The sequence below is a fragment of the Moschus berezovskii genome, chromosome 17, assembly GCF_049115385.1.
Source record: "Moschus berezovskii isolate FMDL1 chromosome 17, NW_MosBer_1.0, whole genome shotgun sequence".
Classification (NCBI taxonomy): domain Eukaryota; kingdom Metazoa; phylum Chordata; class Mammalia; order Artiodactyla; family Moschidae; genus Moschus; species Moschus berezovskii.
In genome coordinates this window covers 38,762,064-38,776,777 of record NC_142476.1, presented here as the reverse complement: position 1 = coordinate 38,776,777, position 14,714 = coordinate 38,762,064, and the positions used below count along the sequence as shown (strand labels likewise).

At 41.5% G+C, this 14,714-nt stretch overlaps 1 protein-coding gene across 1 annotated transcript in view; it reads right to left on the bottom strand.

Moving 5' to 3' along the window:
* Positions 1-14,714, bottom strand: part of KAZN (kazrin, periplakin interacting protein) — a 1,099,220-nt gene that overhangs the window by 998,788 nt on the left and 85,718 nt on the right. The gene's annotated exons all lie outside the window — the stretch shown is intronic.

The following is a 14,714-nucleotide window of genomic DNA, read 5'->3' as shown; positions in this document are numbered from 1 at the left end:
AAATGTGGTAAAAGTAGAGATTTTCAAAATAATCTCTTGGTTTATGTTTGGTATATGTCCAATAACTAGGAAAGATCCTTAAAATTAGAAGGTGCTCAATAAATGTTGGTGAATTAATTTCCTTACATTCCCTTGAAATAAAATTTCTTTCCTTATTGAATTTCTGTAACTTTCAGGTAAATCTATCCTTTCAAACCAAGAATAAGTAAAGCCTATACATTCTCAGGAAATCACTGCACTAATCACCATTCTGAGGATGCAGAATAATTATCAAAAACTAGTATCCAATAGAATCACTCAGAGAACATCTGCCTTTGACCATGAGGGAGTAAGAATATTCAGATTACCCGCTTGCTGCAAATAACTAGAAAACTGTATAATATATCAGAAACAAGTACTTTTAGACATTGAACAACAACAAAGCACTGTGATCCTTTAGAAAACATGAAAAAGTTGCGTTCTATAATTGCCAGCATTCTGCAAAAATGGAATGTTCAGACCACAGCATGGGAAGAAAAATTCAAGGAGAACCCAGCCCTCACACTGAATCGAGAAAACAGAGATTGGAAAGACTAAGTCTGCTCTAATTTGCAAGACAAATCACTAAGAAAGAAAGAATTACACGGAGATCTCTAGAAATCTGCACAGGAGTCTCTCTGAGTTGTTGGCTAAATATCAATCCTATACATGGGTAAGATTAAACCCTACATATCTGGCAAGATAAAGTTCCTGGAGAGGACAGTCACATTTTGGGGAGCTGTAAGCCCAATAATTCCAAGAGATCTTATAGGAAAACAAATTGTTTTCATGCTCACCGGCCAAAGTGGAGGGTCTTGGTTGGAATTCACAGTACATTCAGCAGAGACTCCAGAAGGATAAAGGTTTACAAGTAAAGCTAAATGATTCTTAGAATAAAGGCAACTCCAGGTCTACCCAAAAGGAGTTTAAAAGTAAGCCTTGTAAGGATCAAACTGATCTGCCCATAACTAAAATACTTACCAGGAAAGAAAAATGAGCTTTTTTTGTGGGTGTGTAGAGGTATAACACAATCTGGGCTTCCCTGGTGGCTCAGACAGTAAAGAATGTGCCTGTAATGCAGGGAACTCAGGTTCGATCTCTGGGTCGGAAAGATCTCGTGGAGAAGGGAATGGTTACCCAGTATTCTTGGTTATCCAGTATTCTTGCCTGGAGAATTCCATGGACGGAGAAGCCTGGCAGATTCCAGGACATGGGGTCACATAGAGTTGGACATGACTGAGTGATCAACATTTTCACTTTTCATAACAAAATCTAGCACTCAAAATGCAAAATTCATAAGGCTCTGTATTCAATAAAAATTTACTAGACATGTAAAGAAAAAAGAAAGTGTAGCTTGTAGCCTGGAGAAAAATCAGTTTATAGAAACAGACTCAGAAATAACAAGTGATAGCATTAGAAAATATGATTATTAAGATAGTTACTATAGATATTCTTTGCATGTTCAAGGTTGTAAAATAAAATATTATTATGATGAGGAGAAAAATATAATATTTAGACCAGAACTAAGTAGAGCATCTAAGGATGAAAAATGCATATCCAAAATGAAATTTTTACTAGAGGAGATGCATTTCAGATTAAAAAATGAAGAAGAAAATATCAATGAAATTGAAATTTTATAATAAAACTATCTATAATGAATAAACAGAGCCTCTTTGACAATATAAAACTGTCTGAGAAACATGCACTTGGAATCTGAGGGGGTAGGGTAGTGGCAGGGACAGAAAAAATGTTTGAAGAAATAGTGAAAATTTTTTTTCCAAATTTGATAATAGTATAAACCTCTGAATACAAGAATCTCAATAAACTTCAGGCAAGACAAATACAAAGAAAACTACACCAAGGCATATTACAATCAAGTTGCTAAACAAATCAACACACAGTGAAAAACAGAAAATCTTTTTTTTTTTTTTGCAGTGGCATGGAGGATCTTAGTTTCCTGACCAGGGATCAAACCCATACCCTGTCCAGTGAAAATACAGAGTTTTAACCTCTGGACTGCCAGGGAAGTCCACAAAAATCTTAAAACCAACCAGAAGAAGGCATACTGCATTTGGAGGAAGAGAGAGAGAAATGATATCAGATTTGTCATCAAAATCTATGAAAACCAGAAAATAATCTATGACTGTTAAAAATACTGAAGAAAACACTTGTCAACCTAGAATTCTATAACAAATAATAGTATCTTTCAGAAAATGAAGGTGAAATAATGACTTTTTTAGATAAACAAAAGCTGAAAAAACTTCACCAACAGACTTTCATTAAAAGAAATGTTAACTGTCCTTGCTGTGTGCTTAGTTGCTCAGTTGTGACCAACTCTTTGTGACCCCATGGACCGAAGGCTGCCAGGTTCCTTTCATCCATGGAATTTTTCCAGGCAAGAATATTGGAGTGGGTTGCCATGCCCTCCTCCAGGGGATCTTCCCAACCCGAGGATCAAAGCTAGGTCTCCCTCATAGCAGGTGGATTCTTTACTGTCTGAGCCACCAGGGAAGCCCAAGAATATTGGAGTGGGTAGCCTATCCCTTCTGCAGGGAATCTTCCTCACCCAGGACTCAAACCAAGGTCTCCTGTACTGCAGGTGGATTCTTTACCAGCTGAGCTACCAAGCAAGCCCAGAGTAAGCACTATAAATAGCAAATAAAACAATGATGATTTTGAGCAATAGAGAATCAGTCTCAGACAACTGAGCATAGAGTTGCAGCTACAAGACATGAAATAGGAAGAATACAGAATATGACATCAGAGGAGATTTTCATTGCACAGGAAGGCTCTAAAATACTTTCCTGGACTAGGGAATAAGCTTGGCTAAAACAGAGAAAGAGGAACAAGAAAGAAAGGAAGTATGGGACCTGATTCCTGCCTAACTTGAATCCTTGTACTCAGAAGAAGATGTTAGAAAAACACTCTGATAGATCTGGGGATCTGAAAGCAGAGTGACTTAATGTCTTTTGTCCTACCCTGGGCACTGGGTGGGACAACCTCTCAGTGGAGCTGCCAGTATAGGCAGGGTAGAAGCAACAGTATGCTGCTGCTGCTGCTAAGTCACTTCAGTCGTGTCCGACTCTATGTGACCCCATAGACGGAAGCCCACCAGGCTCCGCCGTCCCTGGGATTCTCCAGGCAAGAACACTGGAGTAGGTTGCCATTTCCTTCTCCAATGTGTGAAAGTGAAAAGCGAAAGCAAAGTCGCTCAGTCGTGTCGGACCCCTAGGGATCCCACGGACTGCAGCCTACCAGGCTCCTCCATCCATGGGATTTTCTAGGCAAGAGTACCGGAGTGGCTTGCCATTGCCTTCTCCGAGAAGCAACAGTATAGGAGGGTAGAAACAATAGTCACATGGCATTTCAAGTCCAAGAGGATCTGAGACAGCACTACTGCCCTACCACCCTCACTCTTACACCTCCAGTCTTCCTTAGCATCATGAGGACGGAAGACATCTCCAGGAGTCCAGAAGTACCCAGAGGGAGATTCACGGGCCCCACGATAGGATAATCCACTAAGTCCCCTACATACAAACTTTCAAGGTGCAAACTTTCAAAGATGTGACCATGCTTCTGGTTCCAGCAAGAACCCAGAACCTGACGCCATCAACAGCAGGCATGAGTGAAACTGCAGCTTGCCCCCGTCTCCCATGCTGATGATCCTTCAGCTCCGCCACCTCCCACCTCTTCTCCCTCCTCGAGTCAGTAACTCTTCTTGCCTCTTCACTCAATGCCAGTCCCAATATGCCAGCCGAGGCACTGTATACTGTACTTTTCAAGGCACTGTACTGTAAGATCAAAACTCTTTTTGGTATTTATCTGTTGTCTATGTATTATTTGTGTGAAAAGTATGATTAACCTATTACAGTATAGCACTATATAGCCAATTGTGTTAGTTGGGTACCTAGGCTAACTTTGTTGGACTTGCGAACAAATTGGACTTAACACACTCTCAGAACAGAACTCATTCATAAGTAGGGGACTTACTGTATATAAGCCTCCCCATAACCCAGAGAGAAGAGAAAGAGAATGGACAGGGAAGTAATTTGAATTTATTTCATATTTATCCAGAAGGTACTAAGTTTTCAACCAGAAGGGACTGAGTTATTATCGGTTGAAATGTTGGCTCCAGATCCAAGTTGAATTTCATTATAGAAAGGTGAAAACAACAACAAACAACTTTTGGGGGTTGTGACTATAAATTTTTAAACACTCTATATATCTTTTCTCTCTTACTTGCACACAGGAAGGTTGGAGCACACTATCAGTTCAGTTCAGTTCAGTCACTCAGTCGTGTCTGACTCTTTGCAACCCCATGGACTGAAGCACTCCAGGCTTCCCTGTCCATCACCAACTTCCGGAGCTTACTCAAACTCAAGTCCATTGAATCAGTGATGCCATCCAACCATATCATATTCTGTCGTTCCCTTCTCCTTCCGCCTTCAATCATTCCCAGTATCAGGGTCTTTTCAAATGAGTCAGTTCTTCACATCAGGTAGCCAAAGTGTTGGAGTTTCAGCTTCAACATCAGTCCTTCCAATGAATATTCAGGACTGATTTCCTTTAGGATGGACTGGTTGGATCTCCTTGCTGTCCAAGGGACTCTCAAGAGTCTTCTCCAACACCACAGTTCAGAAGCATCAATTCTTCAGTGCTCAGCTTTCTTTATGTACAACTCTCACATCCATACCTGACTACTGGACAAACCAAAGCTTTGACTAGACAGACCTTTGTTGGCAAAGTAATGTCTCTGCTTTTTAATATGCTGTCTAGGTTGGTCATAGCTTTTCTTCCAAGGAACAAGTGTCTTTTAATTTCATGGCTGCAGTCACCATCAGCAGTGATTTTGGAGCTAAGAAAATAAAGTTTCTCACTGTTTCCATTGTTTCCCCATCTATTTGCCATAAAGTGATGGCACCAGATGCCATGATCTTAGTTTTCTGAATGTTGAATTTTAAGCCAACTTCTTCACTCTCCTCTTTCACTTTCATCAAGAGACTCTTTAGTTCTTTGCTTTCTGCCATAAGGGTGATGTCATCTGTATATCTGAGGTTATTGATGTTTCTCCCGGCAATCTTGATTCCAGCTTGTGCTCCATCCAGCTCAGCATTCCTCATGATGTACTCTGCATATAAGTTAAATAAGCAGGGTGACAATATACAGCCTTGAAATACTCCTTTCCCGATTTGGAACCAGTCTGTTGTTCTATGTCCAGTTCTAACTGTTGCTTCCTGACCTGCATACAGATTTCTCAGGAGGCAAGTCAGGTGGTCTTGTATTCCCATCTCTTTAAGAATTGTCCACAGTTTGTTGTGATCCACACAATCAAAGGCTTTGACATAATCAATAAAGCAGAAGTAGATATTTTCCTGGAACTCTCACTGAGGTATAAGGCATCCAAATAATCTACCAGAATCTAGGACCAATCTCTGCATGATTCATGCCTCATTTTCCAACCTGCCTTCCCTTCCCCTACCTTCCAGTACATGTACATAGTGTTCTCACCAACAAGCTTTTCTCCCCACGTCATCCTGAGGATACCTCAGTTCCCAAGTCCTTTGCCTATAGACACCGCTATTAACAAAACTCATGTCATTGCTTGGAAGGAGAGAATTATTGTCAATGTATTTCATTCTAACCAGGCTAGTGAATTTGCAGTTCTCAGAATGCATCTATTATAGGCTTTCTCTATTCTTTTTCCAGAAAATTGAGGCTCAGTGACTAAAATATGCACTAAATTTCACTTTGTTCTAAATTCAAGGTGCATTGAAAGTGTTAACACTCCCTTCTCTTCTCTTCTTTCATAGAACTTACCATATTATGTTGTAATTGCCTAAGAATCCATTTGTGGTGGATTTAATTATTGGTTCCCAAACTCTTCCTCTTGTACCTGTTCCTGTAAAGTCATCCCTAGGGACCCTTCTTTGTGGAAACACAAACTTCCCATCCTAAATGATGTCAGGATTTGCCATGTGACTTGCTTTAGCCAATAATTGTGAGCAGATATGAGTCATGCCATGTCCAAGCAGAAACTTTAAAAGTCATCATGTGATTCCACTATTGCTCTTTCCCCTTTGCCAGAAGGCAGAAGTCATGTAAGTGAAAAGCAAACCCTTGCTACTATAAAGCACCAAAACTGGGGGAGAGCAGGATTTTTTACTGGAGCAGCGCCTCATGAATGCTGACTACTACACAGTCTCTGGACTAGATGGTGACTCAAAAGCAATCAGGGAATTTTGTTCACCATGCATCATAGGTGCTTGGCAAAGAAGAAACAGTTGGGAAAAGTTTAATGGACAAACAAATACAGTTGTTTTAAGAGTATGGATCCTAAATAATAATAATTATAATAATTACAGTTTATTGAGTGTCTATCATATCAGGGGCTTTTAAAGCCTCTGTGCAGAATGATGAGGTGCTAATAATGTGTGTTCTAGGACCAGAAGCCTGAGTTCACACCCAGATTTGATATTTACATAACTGGCAGTTACATAACATAACTGCCCAGCACAATGTAAGTTTCCAACAAATATTGGCTGTTAATATTGTTAAAGATAAATCATAGATGCAGAATCTGAAGCTCAGAAACATACACAACAGATGAGACCCAAGGCCGTGACATGACTTTCCAACTGCCATTCTCATAATCTTGCCACAGTACCCACACTCCTGATCCAGAATAATGTCTGGTTAGAGAACACCACCACAAGTGTGGTGTTAAACCACCAACACCAGCCAAGAAGGACACAATAAAGTAAAGGCAGGGAACAAGTCTAGAGGGGTTTGTTTTTTTTTTTTGGCAAATGTAAAATAAGCAGATGGCAGAGTGCCTGGCACAGTAAACATTTCATGTACTAAAAATATCTAGGATTGAAGCCCTTCACTAATGCTCCCCTATTTATACTTCTTGAATCTTCTCTCTCCATCACATAGTTCCTTCACTGATAATAATAATTATTATTAATAATATGACAGCAAACACCTATGGGGATTCAATATTTACAACCATGGTGTTACATGTTTAATAGGCATTACCTCACTTAGTCACCCCAATGATTCTACTGAAGTGTCATTATCATCGTTCCTATCATACAAATGAAGACACTAAGGTTAAGAGATTCACCAAGGATTATGCACTAGTCAGAAGAAGACAGGACTCATATCTACGCAGAGCCTGTACACAGAATTCCTGCGTTATACCACCTCCACCCACACACCCCTTACTGCTCCATTGTGCTGTGTTCTCCTTTGGGCAAACATACTGTCCTTCTGGTCCCCTACCTCTTGCTATTCCATTCTCATCCTTTCCTTCAAGGTGTAGCCAAGAGGATGAATTGATGTGTTTCCACCTCGGCATAGAGAGTGTCAGGCTGGCTGTGGGGTATCACTTGGTGATATCCTCATAGTTTTAAAGGTGAGAAAACCATGACCAAGAAAGATGGTCCAGCTCTCTAAAGATGCTCTGGCAGTCAGTTTGAGAGTATGGATTCTAGAAGCCTGGTCTCAATCTTGTCCACCTCTCCAACTAGCTGTATAACCTTGAGTAAGCTGCTTAAGGCCTCAGCTTCCCCATCTCTAAGTGGGGATAATAATAGGAGCAATTTCACAGAGTTTCTGAGAGTTACAATAAATGAGATCATTTGTACAAAGCATGCAGCACAAAACTATTACATGATATTTACTATTATGATTATTCTACAGTTTGTACCTCAAGTCTTTAACTTACTGATATTAACTAGTTGCTATGTTTGTAACTGAGTGTAATTACTGAATCTTTGTTATATAAATAAACCAAGATGGTCTCTGGGTATTAGTCTATGGTGTTTATTTCTTCACTGCAGGCTGAGACCCATTAGCTCAAAAGGCAGCAGGTGCCAAACGCAAATGTTTTACATCCAAATATTTAAAATACAGACTAAATAAGCAGATTGTTAACTATTAAGAGCCTGTCTGCTTTGCAAGGGCTTCCTAGGTGGGCTAGTGGTAAAGAACCCACTTGCCAATGCAGAAGACATAAAGAGAAGTCTCCGGCTTCCCTGATGGCTCAGATGGTAAAGAATCCACCTGCAATGCAGGAGACCTGAGTTTGATCCCTGGGTCATGAAGATTCCCTGGAGGAGGGCAAGCCAACCCACTCCAGTATTCTTGCCTGGAGAAACCTTCGGACACAGGAGCCTGGCAGGCTACAGTTGAAAAGTTCACAGAATCGGACACAACTGAAGCAACTTAGCACTCATATACAAACTGCTTTGCAAACCCCACAAAACTGTGCCCAATCTCTGCTAGCCATTGGTGAGATAAGCCCTGGTACATAAAGACCCCAAGACCCTACTGGTCTCTGACTCAAGACTTCCCGCTGTGCTGGCGAGTGACATCATCTGGACACCTAAGTCCCCTGGAGGACCCCTCTCTCCCCCATGAGTTCCTTGCCCTCCTCTCCTCTGAGTATTGACCTTCTGCATTTCTGGATAGTCTCCGGCTCTGCAGGATTTCACATGCAAACTACCAAAGGGTCATTCAATAAAGCCTGTGTGAGCTACTGCCACCTAGTGGTCGTATCTTTTCCCTTGATGAACCCCAAGATCTCTTGAACACCCTCCGTATTACCCATTTGTCTGTTCATTTTATATCCCAGTTACAATGACTTCAGTGCATCATACAAAATGAAAATGCAATAAATGTAAGTTGAATAATTAGGAGTAATAACACAAGGAGGAACCTTTTCTTCAAAGCAGGTCACTCTGTGTTTTCAGCCTCATGTGTATGCTAAGCCATTCTGTCATTTTTGATATTGCATCCAAGTACTGCATTTTGGACTCTTTTGTTGACTATGAGGGCTACTCCATTTCTTCTAAGGGATTCTTGCCCACAGTAGTAGATATAATGGTCATCTGAATTAAATTTGCCATTCCAGTACATTTTAGTTCACTGATTCCTAAAATGTCGATGTTCACTCTTGCCATCTCTTGTTTGACCACTTCCAATTTACCTTGATTCATGGACCTAACATTCCAGTTTCCTATGCAATACTGTTCTTCAAAGCATCGGACTTTACTTCCATCACCAATCACATCCACAACTGGGTGTTGTTTTCGCTTTGGCTCTGTCTCTTCATTCTTTCTGGAGTTATTTCTCCACTCTTCTCCAGTAGCATATTGGGCACCTACCGATCTGGGGAGTTCATCTTTTGGTGACCTACCTTTTTGCCTTTTCATACTGATCATGGGGTTCTCAAGGCAAGAATACTGAAGTGGTTTGCCATTCTCTTCTCCAGCGGACCATGTTTTGTCAGAACTCTCCACTATGACCTGCCTGTCTTGGTGGCCCTACATGGCTCATAGTTTCAGTGAGTTCAGTTCAGTCAGTTCAGTTCAGTCGCTCAGTCGTGTCCGACTCTCCGCGACCCCATGAATCATAGCACGCCAGGCCTCCCTGTCCATCACCAACTCCCGGAGTACACTCAAACTCATGTCCACAGAGTCGGTGATGCCATCCAGCCATCTCATTCTCCGTCGTCCCCTTCTCCTCCCGCCCCCAACCTTTCCCAGCATCAGAGTCTTTTCCAGTGAGTCAACTCGTCGCATGAGGTGGCCAAAGTATTGGAGTTTCAGCTTTAGCATCAGTCCCTCCAATGAACATCCAGGATTGATCTCCTTTAGAATGGACTGGTTGGATCTCCTTGCAGTATAAGGGACTCTCAAGAGTCTTCTCCAACACCACAGTTCAAAAGCATCGATTCTTCGGCGATCAGCCTTCTTCACAGTCCAACTCTCACATCCATACATGACCACGGGAAAAACCATTGCCTTGACTAGACGGACCTTGGTTGGCAAAGTAATGTCTCTGCTTTTTAATAGACTATCAAGGTTGGTCATAACTTTCCTTCCAAGGAGCAAGCGTCTTTTAATTTCATGGCTGCAATCAGCATCTGCAGTGATTTTGGAGCCCAAAAAAACAAAGTCTGACACTGTTTCCACTGTTTTTCCATCTATTTCCCATGAAGTGATGGGACCAGATGCCATGATCTTTGTTTTCTGAATGTTGAGCTTCAAACCAACCTTTTCACTCTCCTCTTTCACTTTCATCAAGAGGCTTTTGAGTTCCTCTTCACTTTCTGCCATAAGGGTAGTGTCATCTGCATATCTGAGGTTATTGATATTTCTCCCAGCAATCTTGATTCCAGCTTGTGCTTCTTCCAGCCCAGCGTTCCTCATGATGTTAGACAGGCAAGAATACTTGAAGTTTGCTCAGCCACTTGAGTCATGTCCAACTCTTGTCACGCTATGAACTATAGCCCTTCAGGCTCCTCTGTCCATGAGATACTGCAGGCAAGAATACTGGAGTGGGTCGCCATGCCATCCTGCAGGGCATCTTCCAACCCAGGAATTGAACTCACATCTCTTATGTCTCCTGCATTGGCAGGCAGGTTCTTTACCACCAGGGCCACCTGGGAAACCCTCATGGTACTTTCTGTAATTTGTCTGGTTACATCTATTTCCCTCTTCTTCTAATAAAAGAAACTCTCATTCCATCTTGGAGAAACAGCCATCTCCACTTGTGGTTCATGTAGGACTGATGCCATTCCCAGGTCACAGAGGTGAACATGTCATCCAGACCTTGCCATCCAAAGCATTTCATCTCCAAGGCAACAGTGGTTGGTCCAGGAGTGACTTTGTGACCTAAACATGCCCAGCAAGATTTAATTCCAGAATCATCTGATGTAACTATTAAGAAAGAGAAAGCCTCTTTTCCGGTTGAGTTTGCTAAACTGGTTGAGTTTGCTAAGAATGTGGAGCAGCTGATGGTCTTCTTAGCCATCAACTAAGGAGCCCCAGCCTGAGAATAAAACCAGTGGAGTGAAGAGGGAATTCTCATCCACGAGATTCTTGATACTATCATTACAGCTTTGGGATTCAGCCACAGACTTCTCAGGTGGATCGCTAAATTTCCTTCTTTTCATTAGCACGTTTGGGTTGGGTTTCTGTCATCTGCAATCAAGAAGTCCTGATTACTAAAAAGAAGCCTGTACTTTGTCTTCATTGTAATAGTTATTAATGTGAATACTTCTTTAAAGTCTGCCTCTCTGGCAGGTTAAAGAAGATCTTAAATTTTGTGAGAAAAACCATGAATCCCGTCTTCCACCATAAGCGAGACTTTAGACATGGTTTCAGCCATCTCAAAACACCCCAGATGACAGCCCAGTCACTCTGGAGCAGGGTTGAACCCCTTCTCCGGGTGACGCACTAATTCCTGGCCCACAAAACTGTGAGCATAATAAGGTGACATCCTTTTGTTTGGGGATGACTTGTTCTGTAGCAATGTTATTGTTCAGTCGCTTGGTCGTGTCCAACTCTTTGCAACTCCACAGACTGCAGCACACTAGGCGTCCCTGTCCTTCATGATCTCCCGGAGCTTGCTCAAACTCATGTCCATTGACTCAGTGATGCCATCCAATCATCTCAACCTCTTTCACACCCTTCTCCTCCTGCCTTCACTCTTTCCCAGCATCAGGATCTTTTCTAATGAATCGGCTCTTCATATCAGGTGGCCAAAGTATTGGAGCTTCAGCTTTAGTATCAGTCCTTCTGGTGAATATTCAGGGTTTATTTCCTTTAGAATTCATTGGCTTCACCTCCTCGGTGGGGCCTGCGATACAGGAGACCCAGGTTCGATTCCTGGGTCGGGAAAATCCTCTGGAGAAGGAAATGGTAATCCACTCCAGTATTCCTGCCTGGAGAATCCCATGCACAGAGGAGTCTGGCAGGCTACAGTCCATGGGGTCGCAAGAGTTGGGCACGACTTAGCAACTAAACCATCACCACCACCCATCTCCTCTGCAGCAATAGATAACTGAAAGTTCCGTGAGGTCAGCAACCAGGTACTTTCTGTTCATCACTGCTTCTCTAGCTCTAAGCACAACACCTGGCACACAGTAGTGCTTGAAAAAATAAATATAAAAAAAAAACAAATGAAGAAAATAGCCAGTTTCTCTCCACTTTGCTGCACCAGCCCATCCTCCTAGAATCAGCTGTTACACACATTTTTCTCCATTTGGCCTGTAAAAATCTCGACCAAATAATACTGTTCTTAAAATGTATGATGGATTATAGAATGAAAAGCCCTATATATGCTTTCTTACCTACCTGAGTTTAGGCAACGGAATCATAAAAACCAGTTTATTTGGTTGGTGGTTCTGCATGTGAAATGATGTTAAATTTATTTCATGTTATTCTGGTCTACAAATTTGAAGAAACATGTATTTTTATAGCAGGCTTATTTGTATGAAGTGCTCATTTGAATTTCACTGTATATTAATGAGTATTTATTTAGGTTTCAGATAAGGGTAGCACATCCATGGGTTGGCAGAGGGAAAAATAACAAGTTTCAATATTTTGTGTCATTAGCAAAAATTGAAGGTACACAGAAAATGTCTTCAAGTTTTCAGAAGACGGATAGCAGCTTAGCACACTATGCCTCTGTTTTTATAGATCAGATGAAGTGCAGGCATGAAATAATAATATTATGACCCTAAACACTCATTTTATACAGACGAGTCCAGAAGTCACTAAGATGGGCTATTGTACATTTTTACAGAAAAATATACCAAATGACTCATATCATGGGGCACAGCCCTGCCACAAGAAGCACCATGGATTTTATGATCTTGTCATTTATATGGTCCATAGATATGAACTAATGATCAGATTTATCCCTACATGTTAAACAACCTTTGCTTTTCGTGTATCTCAAATTCTTTGATGTATTTTTGCATTAAAATGCTAACCAGTTTCCAATTCTTACTTTAATATAGTCTCATTAAATAAATGAAGCTTAAATAATTCAGGTATTTGCCCCAGCTGTTGTAATAAAACTCATTCTGCAAGTCAAAAGTTGATACTGGAGTCAAGGATGCAGAGAAATTGAAACCCTCATGCATTGCTGGTGGGAATACAGAACGGTTCAGCCACCATGGAGCACAGAGTGGCAATTCCTCAGTAAGTTAAACGGAGAAGTTCCATGTGAACCAGTGATTCCACTCCTAGGTATATCACCAAAAGAACTGAATACAGGTGTTCAACCAAACACTTATCCATGAATGTTCACAGCAGCACTCAGTGGTCCTAACAGCCATAGGTAGAAACAACCCCGAAGTTCATCAACTGATGAGTGGGTCTGCAAAATGTAGTATATCCATACAGTGGAATATTACTCCAGAACGTGGAGCATTCTTTAAAAGGAATGAAGTTCTCATACATGTTACAATGCAGACGAACCTCAAAAACATTATACTAAGGGAAAGAAGTCAGCTACAAATGCTACACGAAATGTCGAGAACAGGCAAATCTAGAGAGAGAAAGCAGATGAGTAGTTGCCAAGAACTAGGGGGAGAGAGGGAGGAAGGAATTGATTATTGGGTACAGGGTTTTCTTTCACAGGGACGAAATATTCTGGCACTAGATAGCAGTGATGGTTAGAAAATATTGTGAATGTACTAAATTCTATTGAATTGTATATTCTAGGATGCCTAAATGGTAAATTTTATGTTATGTATGGGCTTTCTATGTATGGTAAATTTTCTGTATGTATGGGCTTCCCAGGGGGCTCAGTGGTAAAGAACCTAGCTGCCAGTGTAGGAGATGTGGGTTTGATCTCTGGGTCGGGAAGATCCCCTAGAGAAGGAAATGGCAACCCGCTATAGTATTTGTGCCAGAGAAATCCCATGAACAGAGGAGCCTAGTAGGCTGCAGTCCATGGGATCACAAAAGAGTCAGATATGACCAAGTGACTAAACAACAACATTATATATATTTTAGCACAATTTTAAAAAAAATTCTGGGTGACCAGCTCAAGATTGCAGACATAAAAACAATGATATTGGAATACCCCTCTAAATCAGACATTTTAGTGGTTCTTGACCTCTAGGGATGACATTTTGGACTTTTTAACTGTGGTTTGTCTTATGGCAAAATGTAGACGGGACCCAATATACTACCCTGGTACCAATGGAAAAGACACAAATTACATACTTGGTCAAGTTTGAACGTAGACATCAAAAAAAAAAACCTTAAAACCAAGGATCCAAGATGCTGATAATAAATCCATCACCAACTGCTTTAAATGAATATATTTGCAAGAGGCCCAGAGTTACATGGTGGCTGCTGAGAAATGCATGTGGATTTGGATGAAGAGCAATAATGCAGCAGAAGTCACGACAGAGGCGGAGACAAAGAGTGCAGGGCGTGAAGGAAGTCCAGGCAAGGTGGTGGCAGAATCAGGCCCTGTGGAGCCTGCAGGGCTTGAGAGCAGATGGCCTACAAGCCGAGGGGGAGCTGGAACAAGTCCCAAGATGGGGGACTGTGGTTAAGGCTACAGCGTGGAAGATAAATGTGGCCCGGGGCCAAATCCAAACCCGTGGCCAGAGAGAAGCCTGGGAGAGCTGCAACCTGCCTCCCGTTGAAGAGGGGCCTTTCAAGAGCTGTGTGTTTTGGAATCAGAGATGCAGAGTCCAAGTCCTGCTTCCATCTGTTATGAGCTGTATAAATGACTTCAACTCCCTGGGTATCACTTTTCTTATCTGTCACACGGAGATAAAGCTATGCCTAATTCACGGTCATGAAGCTTAGCCTAATTAATGCAAATAGAGGACTCAAACAGTGCCTAACCTAGAGTTAGTATTCAGTGATAGTACTCAA